Source organism: Centropristis striata, chromosome 4 (assembly GCF_030273125.1).
Source record: "Centropristis striata isolate RG_2023a ecotype Rhode Island chromosome 4, C.striata_1.0, whole genome shotgun sequence".
NCBI lineage: Eukaryota > Metazoa > Chordata > Actinopteri > Perciformes > Serranidae > Centropristis > Centropristis striata.
Window position 1 is genome coordinate 38,448,606 of NC_081520.1, and position 13,050 is coordinate 38,461,655.

General features: G+C 37.3%; 1 protein-coding gene across 1 annotated transcript in view; it reads right to left on the reverse strand.

The window, feature by feature from the left end:
* The window catches only part of grik4 (glutamate receptor, ionotropic, kainate 4), a 441,808-nt gene that overhangs the window by 334,836 nt on the left and 93,922 nt on the right, over positions 1–13,050 (reverse strand). The window lies entirely within an intron of this gene.

A 13,050-nucleotide genomic window follows, 5' to 3' on the forward strand; every position in this document is an offset into this window, starting at 1 on the left:
AACATAGACATATTATCAAGGAGAGCAATCAATTCACAATCTCATATCGTCAAAAAAATGCATAAACACATTTTTGTCCTATTAAGAGTAAACTTCACGTTTCAAAAGCAACTTCTGAGCAATGATATTGCATTATAAATCATTTTTCTGGTCAGGAAATAAGCTTCTGCAGTCCTATTGATAATGCTGAGGACAGCCATTCAACATATAGTGAGTTTTGAATCTGCACTTTCTAAGTTCACCGCCCCGTTTTGCTGATTGTCTTGTTTCACTGTTTGTCCCTTACTCAGCGAGATACCCTTCCTCTTTATATAGCGCACTGGACATTTTTCATATTGTCACTACTTTGAACAGCCTCTGAAACTCATCAGCATTCACAACAAGGCCCGGCACACAATATTGCAAGACAATTTCCACGGTGAATGAGAAAGTAAATGTCGCTCACAAGATGAGCATTAATCTCATGTCATTGCATTTTAATGGCACCCTTACTCAGAGGAGAATTAAACTTCTCCTCGGAGATCAACCGAATCACTTAGCGCCCCGGTGGAATCGCCCTCCTACGTCACAGCAGATGCACAACCTGCAATGTCACCAACTGTTGCCACACACTGTAGAAAATAGACACATGCCGTACTGTTTTCCAGAACACACACACACACACACACATCCACTTGCACACATGACTTTGTTAAAGTTTTCAGTCACTGTTCTAACTGTTGTAACATTATCTAAAAGACTCGTTCTCAATAGGGATGAGAATAATTAATCAATGAACGATTAATGATCATTAAGAATTTGGTCGATCACTTGGAAATTTTAATCGATCTGTGTATTTTTTAATTTTCATTTGATCTCTGACTGCGTATCAGTACTCACTGAAGTGAAACACGGCCGAGCGTTCAGTTCTGCAGCCGTACGTCAATAAGCCAATGAGCTGAGAATTAAGTTCACTCAGTGAATGTACATAATCACTTTGTATGTTGGAATAGCCACGGGATATGACATATGTCATTAACTTGCATTGTAGCGAAATCCGTGTCAGTTTCACGGAAATTTGAGTGATTCCGTGGCTATTCCACGGATTTCTGTGAGACCAGGTTGAATCAAAGGTACTCAGGTACGTTCAGCTCCATGTTGCTTTTCTTTTTTCCATGTTTACATCACCAACTTTACAACCAATAATAAACTGTGACTGTACACGCCCCTCTGCGAATCTTATTTTTTATGGTCCAATCAATTTCACTTTGATATGAGCTAACCAAACGACTTGGATTGTGAAAGCACCTTTAAAAACAGTTTAATAGCCAGCAATGCATGCCACTACACTCCTTTTTCCACTGATGCCACCTGGGGACTAATGGTGCTGCTCCAAAAAAAATGCTTGTCAGATGGTCAAACAGCCACTGAAAGCTCCTCCTCCCAGACTTTTCAAACATCAGAAATGTAGGGCCTGCATCCAACTGAAGAGGCAAGCCCACCTCCACACACTTCAAAGAAAACACATCTAAAAAAAAATGTGTTGATAGTGAAAAAATAAGTACTGACTCATGAACAATATTAAGAATGTCTTCCAGAAAAGATTAAAAGAGAAGTGTGCATAATTATCCCCATATTACATGATAATGGCATGTCACTATCAGGCTTTTAATCCCACCTGAAAGCATGGCTGGAATAGATGGTACGCCATATTGTTTATGGCTCCAGTACCAATACCAGCACCCTTAACCCATAAGAACCCATGGTGACACCCGTGTAACAAATACTTTAAATCTTCTAGAATCTCCCATATTCAGCTTTATGCTTCACCTTAACTCATTAAATCTCAAAGCGACACATACTTAACACCCTGGGTGTGACTGGAAACAGAAATCTAAAAAAGTAGTTTAAACCCATTTAACAATTCTAATCAATTAGAGTGTCCTTTATTGCATTTAACCCTATTAGGGTTTGTTATTTCTTTTTATTTATTATTATTTTGTTACTTAAAACCAAATCTGAAAAATTATTTGTTGTTACACTGTTGCACTATTAATGTCACAATTTTGAAAAATGTTGTGGAGATGCAGAGAAAAAGGCAAATTTGTTTTTCTGTAAGCAGAAAAGGTGTTGAGTTTATTTATATTAAAATAAGAAATATCATAAAAAATAAATACCATAAACACCCAATGTGAGATATATGTCACATCGCAGATCTTTGACATTTAGGGGTAGTATTTAAAAAAAACAACATCAGAAATGTTCACTTGGTCTGTCGTATATCCCCCATAATTTTCGTTCAAGGATAAATAGGTCTGGGTTCTTATGGGTTAAAGTGACACTGCAGAGAACTTAATTTTTAACACTTTTTTTCCTACTGGTTCATTTGTTGCCCATTGTGTGAATGGAAGCATTCAGTTGTGTATAATGCCACCACCACTCCTCAACAACTCAAATTATTTTTACAGGAATACATCACTCACTGAGCTGCCAATTCCCTCAAATGCACTGTGCTCAACTTCACCACATGACAGACTGTATGTTTTGAAGCTGCTATGAGAGTGAATCGAAGAACCCTTATGGTGTCTGGCTGCGAGGAAATCTATAAATAAGGTGATTTTTTTTTCTCCATCTCGGTACAAAAGGCTTGATTGCAGGTATTATTTGAATGGTACTACAATTACAAGCCCTTTTGTACAGACACGCTCTCACAAAGCAAACCTCCTCCTTCCTCTTCCATTCAGAGCGACCATGTGGCGACGGTCAACGGGCTGAATGACTCAACACACTTCAGCTGAATCTTCTTCGGCTTGAATCTCGGCTCTCCACCAGGGTCGTGATGATGTTATAATGAAGATGTTAAAACATCATTTAGTAAGAGGGGAGTAATATAAAGCATGTGTGGGCAAGTGAAGGTGAAGATATGAAACCGATGATTTAAACTGGTTATAATGTGTACTTCTCTGGTTTAGTAGTGCAGTTTATCAAACTAGATTGTAGAACTGAGCTTCTGCTAATGGCAACCACCAGAGATTTACCTGTGAAAGTATTAATGAAGGGCTGAAACACACACAGACTGCACTACTTTCCAAAGGTATTCATAATAATAATAATAATAATAACTTAATTTTATATATCACCTTTCAAGAAACACAAGGACGCTTTACAATACAAAACTATTATAGGCATGACTAAAAAATTGGGCACAAGGTGAAGGCACAAGCCATAAAAGTTTTTAGTTTGGTGCAGGGGGAGATGAGGAGACCTCTATCAGAGGACCTCAGGTTTGGGGATGGTGTGTAGGAGTGGAGGAGGTCAGGGAGATATGGAGGGGCGAGGGCATTTACCCCCAAAATCCACTGGGCGTCATCGCCAGTAATACACGGCCAATATACAGTACAGGCCAAAAGTTTGGACACACACATCTCATTCAATGCATTTTTCTTTATTTTCATGACTATTTACATTGTAGATTCTCACTGAAGGCATCAAAACTATGAATGAACACATATGGAATTATGTACTTAACAAAAAAAGTGTGAAATAACTGAAAACATGTCTTGTATTTTAGATTCCTCAAAGTAACCACCCTTTGCTTACTAGAATATAAGACATGTTTTCAGTTATTTCACACTTTTTTGTTGAGTACATAATTCCACATGTGTTCATTAATAGCTTTGATGAATTTACAATGTCAATAGTCATGAAAATAAAGGAAACGCATTGAATGAGAAGGTGTGTCCAAACTTTTGGCCTGTACTGTAGATAGATAGATAGATAGATATACTTTATTTATCCCAAGCTGGGAAATTACAGTGTAGCAGCAGCATTACACACAGAGACAATGACAACACAATTAAATAAAAAGAATAACCTATACTTCAAGCAATAAAATATAAAAATACAATAAAATACAATAAAAATACAATAAAATGTAAGGTAAAAATTGTCTAAAGAAGGAGTATGTATTCAGGAGTAGAATTCCAGTGCAGAATAAATATGAATATGCAGTATAAAAATGTTGGTGCCCATATAGTCAATGTATCAACCTCCAGCGGCTCCGTAGTAGGGTTATCACAATACTAAAATTTTCAACTCGATACCGATACTCAGGAAAATATTCGATACTCGATACCATTTTCGATACCACAAGGATAAAAACAAAGCCCAAAATTTAACAGAAATATTTTTATTAACAAGAAAAATGCAACATGTTAAAATTAACAGAACCCTACTCCGTAGTGCTCCATGCAGACGTGTCTCGACGCTCAGCCACCCATCCATTACGCATCTGTTCTATTTTCACGCAAGTAGACGCGTCAAGTTTTTCAAATTAAACACCATGAGCAGACTCCGGGTCGTATTTCACGTCACTAGATCAACATTACTTCACAACCTGTGGCACCAGGCCAGAAGTCAGTTGGAGGCAGGTCACAAGGAGAGATGGACGACAAGAGATTCTTTACGGTAAGTAAGTGGAAAAGTATAATGTCTTGAATGACATCACCAACCCTTTTACAAGGATTTTTTTTACAGCGAAGGAGAAGGTCTGGAACACAATTTCAGAAGTTTTGAGGATTGGGGGTAAGATTACAACCTATAATGTGTTTACCCCCCCACAAATGTAAAACTCACATTTAGATATCTTGAAAACACATTGAAGCTTGAGAGTAGTATCTGCTAGTATCATGTGGTAGATAGAAAAACAAATGTGCGACGCTCACATAACGCACCGCTGACGCAACACGCCGCTGACGGGCCCGGAGTCTGAAGAAAAATGATGAAAAATCTTTTTTTGTAACGGATTTCATGTGGTATTGGAATAAGATGGTGGGGTCCAGATTAACTCCCAGTTTGCAGATCTCAGAGGAAGGGGAGATGGAGCAGCAGTCATTTAATTTTGTACAAACTTGTGTTATTAGAATGACGTGACTGATGTTATAATCACATCAATCACATGCTGGCTTTAAACCCTCTAAGAAACTGATTACATGAAGTATTAGTTTTGGGGGAGAAAAAAACCCATCATTGCAGTAGACAGATCGTGGTTTCCTCTCTATTTAAGTCTTATATTTGTCCATCTGGGCAAACCACATGCTGTTATAATGTTGATAAACAATGGTTTAGTTCTGGTGGTTTGTCTTTGCAGTTTTGATCTCATTATATTTGTCTGGCTGACAGACTGTAAAACCGATTAATACTGCTGCTTTATAACAGGAAAACAGAGAGACTGCTACCACTTAGGTTCGTCTTGAAAGTCTTCCAATGTCTCAAGTACATTTACAGAGATGAATCAATTGTTGCATTCAAAGCACTGTTTCACTCAGCCGGTAGATCCACTTGTCTGTAATTACTCGCAGGACGTTTTAAAGAATGCATGCATCTGACTTGAGACGATTTACAGAAAGCACAGAATGAAAGGTTAGATGAAATGAATATTTGAAGCTCTCTGAGGCGGTGTGGGATAAATAATCAGGGGGAACTTTTGAAGTGCTGACATATGTAAAGTTTCAGCAGAGAGGATATTGTTGCTGAAGCCTGCTCTCATCTCCCACTCATTTCCCCTCCATCTTCCTCCTTCCTCCCTCTTATCCCCCCATTCTTCTCCAACAGCCTTAAAGCTTCAGGCTGATGTATACAAGCCAAAGGTACAGATTCTACTTCTTGTCAAACACTGCCCACAGGGCTAAAATCCCCATTGTATTTTCTGCCCTTACTATTAAAAAAGCACAGGAAGTGTTACATCTTTAAAGCTGCAACACATCAAATAAATTGCTCTTAAATGTCATCATGTGGAGCTATTTCACATCACAAAGGCTCTGATTGGGATTTTAAGATGTGGAAATACAATAAAGAGAACCACATTCTGAGTACATGGAGGTAGAGATGTTAGAATTAGCCAATGGGAATTTGTTAAAAACAAACTGACTGCCCAGAAACTTTTAATCCCCTGATTTAATCCTAGGTGATGAACATGTTTCCAAATATAGCTTCTCAAGAACGTGCAAGTAATAATGAATGGAGAGAGTAATAAGCAGTTTTGTTTTTGGTTGAAGGATGTCTGCTATTGGTATGCTTGTGAAGCAGTAAAAATCTTGACTAGCTGCGAGGCACATTTTAAAATATACACAGGAAAAAAAGCTACATTATGAAAAGACCTCCTGAAATTAGTCTCATGTATTTTAGACCATCTGCACTGAAAAAAATTATTACCCCGAGGCCTTAATTTTTCTGCAAAATCGTATTCTCAACAGGAATTTGGTTTGTGGTAATTGTAAAAATAAAGGGCACAGCTTTATCGCCGGAAAATATTTGCGTATGTTTCAGAAGCATGATGAACATCAATCTGGAAAAACATTGGCATATATTATGTTCACTTGGCAAGCTGTAAAAATGTCGAACTGACAAACTATTTAGTGAAATTCAGTCAAATTTAAAAATAAAGCTGAAAGACTTTCAGAGAGTAAAAAACCCACACTGCCTGAATGAGGCTCAGGCACCAACATGTGATAATCTCAATAATAAACAGGGCACAACTGTTGTAGCTCAGTCTACCTTTACATAACAACAAACAGCATGTTCATCATTGCAAGAACAATCAAGTTTCCAACGTGTTTGATCAATCCAGACTAAAAAATGAGCTCCACTGTTTACGCTGTTTACACATTTCAGACTCTTCATGCAAGTCATGACTACAATGAGCAAACTAATTCAACGTTTTGATATGTCACAGAGGGAAAAGCACAGGTGTAATTAAATCAATCCCATTAAGCTGCTTCAGGGTCAATGACGATGTTGTTTCTACTTCAATAAGTCAGAATAAGTTGTGAGTTTACACTGTGACATGTGACGCGATGTTATTTCACAGTGCTTGTTGTAAAGCTGCAAAGCTAAAACCAAATGAGAGCCTGAACCATAATTAATGTCAATCAATGACCAATGGTCACATTTCATAGCTGCAGTAAAAGGCCGCTGCTTGATTTGTGTGACTGGCAGGTTTTAGATGCTTTCGACCACAGGGCTCGTTCATAACGAGGATAAAAACATGCCCAGAAGCAGACCATGATTTAATGACTGTAATCAAGTGGGTTTTATTGTTTGGGCTATTTTATCCCCCCCTTTTCCTCTATTAATCAAACACGATCATTTTCTTTTGATTTTCTAACATTTCTTTTTTAAATATTTCTGCATAAAAATGTGTTCGGACTGGTAAATGCGAACTGAATGTGGAACTTTTATTATCATTATTGTACCATCCAAACTGAAAAGGCCAATGCTGATATTTTGAAACTCAACACAGTTCATATTTAAGCTTCAAAACATCATAATATCACTGCAACAGCATAGCAATTCTGGGCAGCTACTATGTAATTCAATCTGGCAGCATATCTAAAAGATGCAGTAGCTAAGGACCACTTAGCTGTTTACACGGAACAAGTTAGTACATCTGCTACATCGTTTTTTTGTTGTTGTACTTGCTTGTTTATTAGCAGGACAGCTCAAACATATTTCAGCTGATATCAGTGACATTTGGTGAGAAGTTAAGCACTGGATAAGGATTCATTTTTAAAGGATATGGCAACCCAGTTCCTATGTTGTAATAAAATGTTTGTTTTTGCAAACCAGAGATATAGAGGACCACTTGGGGTCAACTTTGACACACTAGGTAGTAGAGGTAGGGGAAAAAATTTGATGCAGCATAGTATCTATCAAAATAGTATAGTAATAGTATAACAGTATTTATCAAAATAAGAAAACATGGTATATTTATATGTATGTAGTATATTTCTATAGATATATGATATGTGTTATTATAATGTATATGCTGTAGAACGAATGTGTATATACAACATATGTATTATGTGTTAGTAGATTTTGTAATAATGTATACATATATGTAGAAATGTGTGTGTAATATGGATTAATATGTGAATAATTTTTGTTTTGTTTTTTATTTTTATTATGTTTTGTGTTTTCAACTGTATATTTGATACTGTTGGACCCCAGGAAGAATAGCTGTTGCTTTGCTGCAGCTAATGGGGATCTTAATAATAATAAACTAAACCATCGAGTTATTTTGCTTGCCAATATTATATCGATTGATGGCCGGTAAGTATCAAATTAACATTCAGACAGCCGACGGGCCAGCAGTCTTTTCACCATTTTCAGACTCACTTTTAGGAATATACTGGAGATACTGGTATCATGTGAAACTAGAACAACTAATGAATCTATAGGCACCATGTGCGTCAGTGACGTCAGTGGAAGTTGTCAAAATAACGCTGCAAAGTTGGGCTTTTTTTATGTTTCATTCAAAACATTTCAGAGCAGTGAAACTTAAAGTTTTTTTTAAGTTTTAAGTTTGATAAAACGCTGCAGTTGTTGTCGTCCATACATTTTTGATATCAGTTCAGTTCAGTTTGACTGAATACTTTGTTGGTCAGTCTGTGGGTTTGACTCTCATTGTGGAGAAATAAAAAGACTGAGGTGAAATGAATAGATTGATAATTTTCTCTTATTTGACAAAACAATTCTTGATTTAGTTACATTTTTTGGAAACAAAATGCAGTTAAACAGTTAAATTTAAAAGGACAGAGGGTGTCATACCATGTAAAGCCCTTTGAGGCAAATCTGTGATTTGTGATTTTGGGCTATATAAATAAAATTGACTTGACTTGACTTAAATTATAATATATTGTATCGCAATACTCACTTTTTCACAAAATGCTTAAAATCGCTATAATATTTTATCGTGACTCAAGAATCAGGATAAAATCATATTGTGGGGCCTCTGCTGATTCACACCCCTGTAGTTCACACCACTAGGGTAGTTTGACGCTCCATGGTTGCAGTTTTAAACCTACAGTCAAACCAAATGCATTCACTTACTCTTCTACTAACTTTCACTTTTACATGGGACACAAATGGAACCATGGTCTCCTGGCGAAAGTTAGCTTGAGCCATCAATCCGCCTCGACCTCCTGCAGAGTCTGACGCTCTTTATATGATTTCCCCTGACTTACAGAGCACTTGTGTTTTATATCAACTCGGATGATTTTAGACTGGAGTTAGCTGAAAGGCAAAGAGGGTGCCAAATACACTTCATATCAATGTATCTGTTGTTTGCAGAATTGCACATTGCCAATTTTTTTTTCTTCTCGCAGCTGGACTGGATCCCATATTTGAGTTCATTTCATCAGTTATGTGTTTGGATACAGCAGCAGACCCTGATGCTGATGACTTTAAAATTGTAAAAATATTTTTTCCATCGTCACTATAACACATTAGAGCAGCTATTCTCAACCTTGGGGTCGGGACCCCAATTGGGGTCACGAGATGATTTCTGGGGGTCGCCAAATCATTTTGGAAGTCAGCTTTGTCTCCACTGTGTTAAAGTGTTCATGTGTTAATGTGTTTTTGGTCACTTAATGTCTTTTTTTTGTCATTTTGTGTTTGTTTTTTTGTCATTTTGTGTCTTATTAGGCCATTTTGTGTCTTTTTATGATAATTTTGTGTCTTTTTTTTATAATTTTGTGGTCAATTTGTGTATTTTTTGGTCATTTTGTTTCTTTTTTGGGTGATCCGAACTGTGCATGTGAGATTCTGTTCAGTGAGCGGGGGTCGCGGACAACATGCATGTTAAATTTGGGGTCGCGACTCAAAAAGGTTGAGAACTACTGCATTAGAGGACTGTGATGGCTCGGCAGAGATGTGCACACCGCGTAGCCTTGCTCTAAATGTCTTGCTGGGAGGAAAAGTAGAACCCAAACATGGCCAGTTGCGTTGTTGTTTAGCTGCATACAAGCGAAAAAGCTGATCTGACATAATGTCCTCCAGGATACTGATACCACCTCAGGCTGCTTTCCATCTATCCAGGAAACTGACAGGGAAAGAAATACCATATACAGTATTTTAATAATATTCCTGCACTGAAGACATTTCCTAATTATCAGTTTATAGCAAGAAGAGTGAACATATTCTCATGTGTGCTGTTTTTCTTTTTTTAAAGCTGTCAGTGAGTAAGTTAATGAGCCTGTGTGTGTATCGAAATGTGTGTATGCATGCGCCTGTACACATGTGTGCATGCAAATTAAAAGTGCACTCATAAATTTTGCTTTTACTCCATGAATAAAATCCATCAGCTCCGGGATTGGATGGATTTTTCATTTGACTCTGCTCTTCAATTGCCTCAGTAAAAGAGAGCGAGAAAAAAAAAAGCAATGCTCCTAAAGGAACTTGATAAAATGCTGTCCTGAAGCAGATTTATGTTGATTTACTTCTAAACATGTGTTGTTCTATTGTGAGCGCTGCAACAGTACATGACATATGCAGATTGATATTTCACCATGAAATCAATGGAATATGGAAAGGGCTGGAGAGTGGTATGGATTTTTCTGTTTTTTGCTTTGGCATGGCCATCAATCCCTATAGGTAATCTGGGAAAAGGGACAAACAGGAACGAACGAGCGAGACAGCTGCTAAGAGCCGCTGCAGCCGAGGTGACGGGACAGGAACGTTTTGATTTATCTGCCCTTTATAGCGCAGTATAGCAACCAACTACTCCAAGACATTTTCAGTAGGAAATATATTTGCCAAATACGAAGTAAGGATTTTAGGACTTGCACGTAGAAGCTTCAAGTGTACTCTGAGGGGATCTAAATATATTGCACTTGACAGGCACACATTACCACCAGCTCCGAGCTCAGAGTTATGATGCTCACAGTTTGAGCCTTAAAGCTACAGATCATCACCGCCATGTAACCATGTGTCAACCCTGTCAGCCAATGAACTGTCCACTGTTGCTTTTTCAGTGAATGCTGATTGAATCTGAAAGTTTGATAAGCTAAGAAAAGAACATGTGCTGGGCTAGTCTTGACAAGATCACACTTAAGTTCATATTCTTTATGATAAGCAGATCAGATCATCTGTTAAACAAACTATCACTCTCACTTCTGATTAGTCCAGTGTTTATGAACTGGCATAGTTCAGGGGAGCAATGATGACGAACATTTTCTTTATGTATAATTATTTGCTTTTGCGCATTTTGGCTTTCTAGTAAATTGGTTTAAATGCTGATATTATTAGCTGTTTAATCAATTAATGATTTTTTTTTTTTTTTTTTTTACAAAAATACCAAACATTACCTAGTTTCAGCCCAGTTGTGAGTATATGCTGCTTTTGTCTGTCTTACACAATAGTAAATGTTAATTTTGATGGTAATCAACTACCAAGCTTATCTTATGCAGCAACATATAAACTGTGTATTTCGCTCCTTTTTGTTTTTAATGTAATCTATTAATAAAAATAGCATCTATTTGAGTCTGACACCCTCAGTCAGAGTAGATGTACCTGGACTCTGATAACTGTATATATGTATACATTATATTGTGTGTGTAAATTGTATATATTTTGTATTCAAATTTGTGTTTGTTTTAGTTCTTTATTCTTATTTATTAATTATATCTCATAATTCTTAATATTTTCGCACTTAATTCTCTGTAACAAACATTGACTGCATTTATACAGTCTTTGCGACTAGAAGTGGCGATATATATCATCTATGATAATATTATTCAAGTTGTTTTGAAGATGTGCAATTTAACATTATCGAGTATTTACATTGTCTCAAAAAGAAAACAAACGAAAGGCGCATAGACGGTAGAGGAGAGGTCACTTTGTTAACAATATTAAGAAATGATAATGTGCCACTTATTTGCTCATGTTGCTGCACAATGTACCTCAGGAGAGAGAACCTGAATGTTTACCCATTTAATGTCTCTACATTGTTTACCTGGAAGTATCTTGAATGCTTAAGCCTAAAGAAAATAAACAAGAGCTGTTGTTCTGAAACATTGTATCCATCCACGGAATAGCAAGAAGAATTTTAACATTTTTTTTTGTAAAGAAATCACATTCTAAAGCATATTGTCAGATTCTTGTTGTCGGAAAATTTAAAAAAATTTTTTTAAAAAATTAAAAAAAAAAAATTTTTTGTTGTCCATATCGCCCACCCTTATTTGCGATCACTCAAATCGTTTTACACTACAGACGGAGCGGTCATTACCCATTCAGACACATTCATACTGGTGGCGGTGGCTACCCTACATGGTGCCACCTGCCACCATCAGAAATTGATAAATACACTGAAAAACACAACATCAGGCTTGCAGCATTGGGGTTTAGTATCTTGCCCAAGGATACCTTGACACATAGGCGGACTGGTCAGGGATTGAATCGCCTGCCTTCCAATCAGTGAGCGACCTGTCTACCAACTGAGCCACAGAAAACCAAAACTAAAAATGACATTGACTTTGGACAAAGGTACATTGTAATGGAGATTTTTCCCTTTTTTCTAACGATAAAGAAATAATCAGCAGTTACAGCTACAACTGTTTGAAGGTTTCTTTTTCAGCCTTGATTTTGGTGAGCAGGAAATGAGCTGCTGTAGGAACCAGGCCCCACACACACACACAGTGAGGCAGCTGCCAGCTAACGACCGCCACCAAGGAGGTTATGTTTTATGGAGCGGTTTGTTTGTCTGTTCGGTTCTATATCAGCAAATTACAGACAAACTACTGTCCACAATTTCCATGAACCTTGGTGGAGGGGTGTAGCATTGGCCAGGGGAAAGACATAATCACATTTTGGAGCTGATCCATCTCACAGGGCAAATAAACAAATAATTTTTCAATTTCATTAACATTGCAAGATGAAACACAGAGGACTGTTTTGTAATTTGGAGGCCACGGTACAACACAAATCTTGTGAGGGAGATTTAAACTTTGCTGGGGTCAAATTTAAAAAAAAAGTTGCAGGTCCCAGGATTCAGCTAGCAATAACAAGAAGGATGGAATCAACAAATGAAGCCGAAAAGAAGTTAAAAGCATGTCATGAACCCAGCTCTGAGCTAGTTTCTGGACCTGTTTGAAAGAACAAGTCAAAATGCAGCTTCACCACTGACCACATGCACCAATACAATTGGGCTAACCATCATTTTTGAATCTGTTCAAGCATCACCTATAATTCAGCAAACAAATCATACAAAGAGCATGTTTCAGTCTGGTGGGAGTG